Below are 6,419 nucleotides of genomic sequence, written 5' to 3'. Positions count from 1 at the left end.
ACTCAGAGGGTATGGATCGAAGAATTCGCAAGCCCCGTGCTACCGGCTGGAGCCAATATGCTGACGTTATCTTTATATCAATATAAATCTCCCGCACCTATCGGTACAGCATCCTCAAACCTTAGAAAAGATCCAATTACTACTAATACTAATGGGCTTTACTCAAGCTAAGCTATAGGATTTCTTTCTCCCCCTTTCTCTTCGAAGAAGTCTACAACAAACAAGTGGGAGAGGCAGGATTCGAACCTACGTAGAAAAACTTCAACAGATTTACAGTCTGTCGCTTTTGACCACTCGGCCACTCTCCCCTTCCCGGGCCGAGGCCCCCCTCCATCAATGGGTTCTAAGAAGGAGGGATAAAAACCTGAAATAAAGCTTATTGATTTGATTGAAGGGAACTCAGACTCTTTTTTAGCTTAGCTAGCGTTCCGCTAGTCAGTTCATAACAATCTCTGTACAAAGGGCAAAGCTTCTACGACAGCTCCCCCCTAGTCGCTTCTGGCGAAGCTGCGAGTTCATGAGCAAGTGAATTGAACGAACCAAGTTCCTAAACTAAAAAAGGGAGTAAGAAATAGAAAAAAAAGAAACAAGAAACTTCCCACTTTGGATGTCCCACGATTCTGCTAGTTTAGAAACTAAGGGGAAGGACAGGGGTCGCTAGGTCAGAAAAGCTATAACTCCAAATTCTCCCCAAGTAGGATTTGAACCTACGACCAGTCAGTTAACAGCCGACCGCTCTACCACTGAGCTACTGAGGAACAACGGACTTAAGTTAAGGAAGCCGACTCTCGTTCTTTGGACACCAACCTATGACCGAACAAAAAAGGGTTCGTCACTCTTTTTCACATACACCGGGATAAAAGGTTACGATAGCAAGCCCCTCCTCGGCCGGAGAGCCTCCAGGACAAGGGGGCGGCGGTCAACCATCCACTCTCGAGATTCATCTTTATCAATCGATCTCCGCGTCCTGCCAGTTCGCTAAGTAGACTCACTCTCCCGAGGGGCAACAATGGAACTATTCCTGCCAAAAACAAGGGACCTACTTCTCATCCTAGGAGTTAGCAGGTATGATTGCCTCTCTGTCTGTCTCTCCGAGTTTATACTACTAATTAATAAGTAGCACTTCTGCTATTCAATCATAGAATCGATTCCGATCAAGCTGAAAGATGAAAGAAAAAAGCCCTATATATATATATTTATTCTTTATTAGTAAGCTAGCGCCCTGCAATCAAAAAACAGCGCTAACGAGCAAGAAAAGGCCCCTTACTATACTATAGTAGTTAGTCTTTTTCAAACAAAGGAAAAATATCTGGGCAAAGACATACGCTCAACTCAACCAGAAAGCGACTACGTTCCTCGGCAGACAAATAGGTAGAACAACATCATATAATTGAATTAATAAAAAAGCACTACTTAAACCTTTCATTGAAATTATTATTATGATTCCATTAGTTGATATGGAATCGCTCAAAGTCAGAGCAAAAGTAATAATAAAATAACATAAAAAATAGAAGGGCTCTTGAATCGGTTTCGGTTGGCTTGGTTTCTTCATACAGCTGGGAAAAAAGACAGATCCTTCACTCTTTCTTTTGGACTTGATCCTCCCCGATTGAAAGCTACTTGAGCTTGCCTATTGGTCAAGTGGCCTGAAGCTCATCTAAGGATGTCAGTCATAGTTGCTTTCGCCCTTGGCCTGAAACTTCAACCTGCCATAAAAAAGTGGCATGATTCTAATTGCCCGATCCTATGGTTTAGAGGTGGAACGCGGATCCTGCTCCCGTGTGGTACGATCCGGCTTATACTTGTACTGATAGCACGGGTACTTTGCTTCCTTGTTGGCTTGGGGCAAATCCCTTCCCTACACTGAACGGAAGGTCGGTACTAGGAATCTATCAAAAAGATCTGGTCCGGGGAGCTATCTCACGAACTGAACTTCTGAATATTAGCTTTGCAACTACGTGCTTCGAACCTTTCCTGGGATTGTTGTGCCTGCTTGTCCTCATCGAATTGGAGAACTTTTTGGTACGCCCCTTCCTCTCTTCTTTTCGAAAAGTCAGACTCTGCTCAGGGAGTAATCTTAGATCGGGTCGTGCCCCCCCTTCCATCACCCTCGGGGGAGGAATCATTCCATTCAGCAGTCCTACGTGGGTCAGTGAATGTCTTTTATGAAAGGATTAGACGGTGACAACTAGTGCTGTGAACAATCCCTATCATCAAATCTCTGAGCTCAGGAAGTCAGGTTAAGACGTCGACTTATACAGGGTCTTGCCCGAGGAGATGAAAAAGAATTCCTGTCTTTAGAAGTCAATCCCACTAAACTACACTTGTACGCTTGACATGAAAAGTAGAGGCAAGCGGAGTCAAAGGCCTCACCTCAACAGGATAGAGGCTGCTCCTGGAAGCGGAAGAAGAAGTCCAGTATTGAACGGCAGGACTTGAAGCAGACCGGACACTCTCGCCTCACATGCTAATCTTCCGGTCCGCTGATCTACTGCATCGGAGAGCGTATCGCCTTACTATGAATTCTCTGACCCAGACTTGGTATCCATGTTAGGAAGTCAAAAACGCTCCTTGCCGCTGCACTAATTTCGTTCATCAGTCAGAAAAAGTCGGGATTCGATCTCCACGAAAGGCTAAAGGAACATAAAAAAAGCGAATCATCTTTCTCCACCCAATTAAGAACAAACTCCAAAGCAGTCAAAAAAGAAGGGCTTTGCCCCCCTTCAAAAAATAGATCAACAAAGATATCTTGCAAACCCTGTAAGGTTTCAACTTGTGAGTCTAGATGCCCCGGCTGAGAAAGTGAAGCCGTCTGGCAATACGTAATACTCCCCAAAGCGTTCCTTGAACAGGGTTTCAAGTCGAATATTCATTTATGAATGCAAAGCATAAAAGGCAAAAGTGAGATCGAGACCCGGATCGGGGAGATTCAATGCGGGTGGGCGCCCCCCTCTAAAAAGGGAATAGAGAACAACAACAGCTATGGGATAGATAAGAAACGAAAAAGAAAAAAAATCGATCTTTTTATCCATTTTACTTACATTCAAAAAAATCTTCCCTCCATACAGACTGAACCCCGTCAAGCCTGTAGGACTAGTGTTTTGACTATATAGAGATGTGGTTGGTTGTTGACCAAAAAAGACATGGGAAAAGGAAAGCACTCACTGAGTTACTTACGAATCAGAAAGATTGAGGCTGACTACGGCCTCAGATGATTAGGCGGGGACAGGATTCGAACCTGCAATCTTCAGGTCATGAGCCTGATGAGTTGACCAATTACTCTACCCCGCTTCTTCCCTCTTGAAACTGAAAACATATAGATTAGCAAATGAGACTGCCCACACTGAACACCAACCCAATCTCGAAGAGAATCAGTACACGAAACTACATATCCGCTGATCTATATGCCCTGACGTGAACGGCAGCTTTCAGTGAGTCTTAGTTTGATGATCGAACATTCTTTCATAACGCAATTATGTTTAATCATCGGTGCGAGAAAGACAAATAGGTCGGGCACTCTCCTCGCAGCGATCTTGTGCTGCCAATGGTTGGCGCTGATCTTAGTAGGACCAGGACGGCGTATTTGACACTTCAATCAAATACCCGCTCAGGATATGAGCGAAAATATACACCTGTTACAGTGTAACCTTCACCCACGCCCGTGGGTCTGAAGGACCTCCACAGACTGAGGTCACTAACCTCACATCTGAGTGTTTCCACTCATGACGCCTTTTCTCTAACGGCATTCTAAGCTCTCGATCCATACACGAGTTCTGGGTAGAATGGTGTCCAGGGGGTGGAAGAAAGATAGAAGACGAAGTAGGGAAGCCAGCCAACCCCTCTCCTTTTATAATGTCGAGCTACTTCATACCTTGTTCTATCAACAACACGCTACTTCGTTCCTCTCCCTATCAGTCGAGTATCTCCGCTCCTTACTCTAACAAGTATGCTTCTAAACTCCAAGCTCTAAAGAACCTGCAATGAAACATACCTCTCCCAGGTTCTATCAAAGAAGCTTCAATCCCTCTCCTTATAGAATAGAAATGCAACTACGTTCCTTTAGCGGTTAAGTAGGATTTATTCATATCATAATAGAAGGGATAGGTTTTAGTCCTGGTTCAAGGTGTGAAGAGAGAGGCTGTCCCAAAAGGACAGGTACAAGACGAAGTGGCAGAAAGATAGAAGTATTGCACCCTTCTATGCCTTTTTTTTTCATGCTGATTGAGTAGAAGAAGTCAGATAGAAGGACTAGTCCCTTAGGGAATGATCTTATCTGGCTTTAGACTCCTTTCAACGACACAAGGGACAAGGTTATGAAAGAGTTTGCCTAAGAAGCTTAAGGGCCCATGCCGCAACACAGCGCTCAAACTTTCAACTCAACGGCTGGCTTCGTCTTCACTTTCAAGCTGGAACAGAACGTAAGTTGACAACCTTTAGCTTCTACTACAACAACTATAGACCTATCCTTCCTACTTAACCGCTTAACGGCAGCTTTAGCCTTCCTGCCCTAACCCGACCTCTTTCTCCAATCGAAGACTTGCGTACTCTGAGACCGTTTGGGGGACCTGCTTGCCCTTCTTCCCTCTCGGAAAAGAACTCCGTCAAACAATTAATGCCTTTGATGCAACTAGCCGGGCGGGTGGAAGTCGACTGAGGAATAGGATCCTTTTTCCGTTCAGTAGTTCTGCACATCGGATTGTGCAGCCGAGGAAAAACCTCATATCCCATAGTGGTTGGATAGGCCGATCCTTATCCTGAAAAAGATAGCAAACTGAGTAGACGTTGAAATGAAAGAGTCTTCCTTCTGATCCCAAGGAATGCGCGTCTGATGGTATCGTATATAAGAGAAAAGTTTTCTCGTTATTCGGGTTCGGAAGACTTGAGCAATAGGTTTCGACTCGGTCAACTGTCTTGATGAAGATTGACTGACAACAAGAAATGACGTAAGTGATAGATAGAAAAGTACGCTAATCTTGAAAGTTTTCCATTTTGGAGAAAGCGGCGGGCCCAAGGAGCTCTCCAATCGTGCCTCGAAATGAGGCCGGAGAGTCGGTAACCTGGGATCGCCTAAGATCGAATGGAACTGTCTTTGATTAGATGGAAACAGATAGATAGACAGTGTGTAGTGATTTCTTTAATTGTAGTCAGTCTTGACTTAGTTCTAGATGTCCCCCAATCCCACATGTCTTTCTTGATGGGTAAACCCAACCAGCGATTTACAACAAACAAGTCTTTCTTCATTTTTTTTAGAGCAAGAAAAGAAGCGGAATGTCCGGTAAATTATGTCGAATGAAGCTATTGGAATTATTGGAACAGCACCCTTGCACCATCTATTCACTATTGAGTCTTTTTGTCTTCGTGATCCTCACCCTACTCGGATTGTACGTGTGGAACACGGTGCAAAACCAACGCCACACCTACCACCTCTTGATTGCGTTAACTGAAAATAGGGTGCCCTTCCGGTGGGAATGGAAGTGGAATAAGCACATACTTGAGACTTTCCCTTCCCAAGCCCAACAACAGGAAGCGACGAGAACATAAAATCGTGAATGAAAGAGCGTGACGAGACTTTCTCAATTCGAGATGTTAGAAGGTGCAAAATCAATGGGTGCCGGAGCTGCTACAATTGCTTCAGCGGGAGCTGCTGTAGGTATTGGAAAGTGATGCCTTTTCTTCTTGACTTTCTATGTTATTCTTAGGTTCATTCTCCCTTTGGATTTAGAAGTGAAAGTCTTTTGCTTCTATCTAACAAGGCCCAAGTTACAGCGGGCTCTTTCTATTATGAAATGGTTCATCTTTTTCTGTTTATTGGTTAGTTTAGTATATAGGATTTCTACCTTCTTTGATTTGATTTTACTTCATTCCCCCTTGACTTTTCTTCCGCTCGATCCGAGCAGCTCTGGAGTCAGCTCAGGACGGACATAAAAAGGGAATTTATTGACAAATTGGACTTGTTGTTTCACCCCAACCCAAGACGCCATTCTGTTTCGCCTCCAAAACCAATTCCCAACTGGGTGGAAGAGGTTGATCTTCCAACCGAGGATCAAAACGATACCATAAACGATCTTAGAGATAAGTGTGCGATTCTAGAAGAATCCTTCTCTAAAAACCAATCAAGAGACCGCTTTACATGGCAAGATATCGCACAACGCCTCGTTTTGGAGGGGAAGGGAACGACCGCTGAAGTGGGTGCCACCAGGGAAGACTTCCAACGTCTGCTTGGAGAATTCAAAAATCCAGGAGAGAGCGACGTCTATCTTCGGGTTTGAAAGGCCCTGGAGAAGCATAGACGCTGAGGCACCTTTTATTACTCAAGGATGGATAAACTTGGTTGAAACAGGCATTGTTGGTCTGGCTGCTGGTCTAGCGATCCCTCCTAGCCGCCTAGAGTGCAGCCTGCCTGTTGAAGATCGTAACGT

General features: G+C 44.5%; 1 non-coding gene across 1 annotated transcript; it reads right to left on the bottom strand.

Annotated features, from left to right (window-relative positions):
• Nucleotides 1–225: 225 nt before the first annotated feature.
• On the bottom strand, nucleotides 226–308 carry TRNAY-GUA (transfer RNA tyrosine (anticodon GUA)). The gene has a single exon. It is a non-coding gene; the product is annotated as a tRNA-Tyr (tRNA).
• Nucleotides 309–6,419: the final 6,111 nt, after the last annotated feature.

This window comes from Vigna unguiculata, unplaced genomic scaffold (assembly GCF_037176805.1).
Source record: "Vigna unguiculata cultivar grain cowpea cultivar isolate G323 ecotype 2 unplaced genomic scaffold, ASM3717680v1 ptg000394l, whole genome shotgun sequence".
NCBI lineage: Eukaryota > Viridiplantae > Streptophyta > Magnoliopsida > Fabales > Fabaceae > Vigna > Vigna unguiculata.
This window is presented reverse-complemented; position numbering and strand designations above follow the sequence as displayed.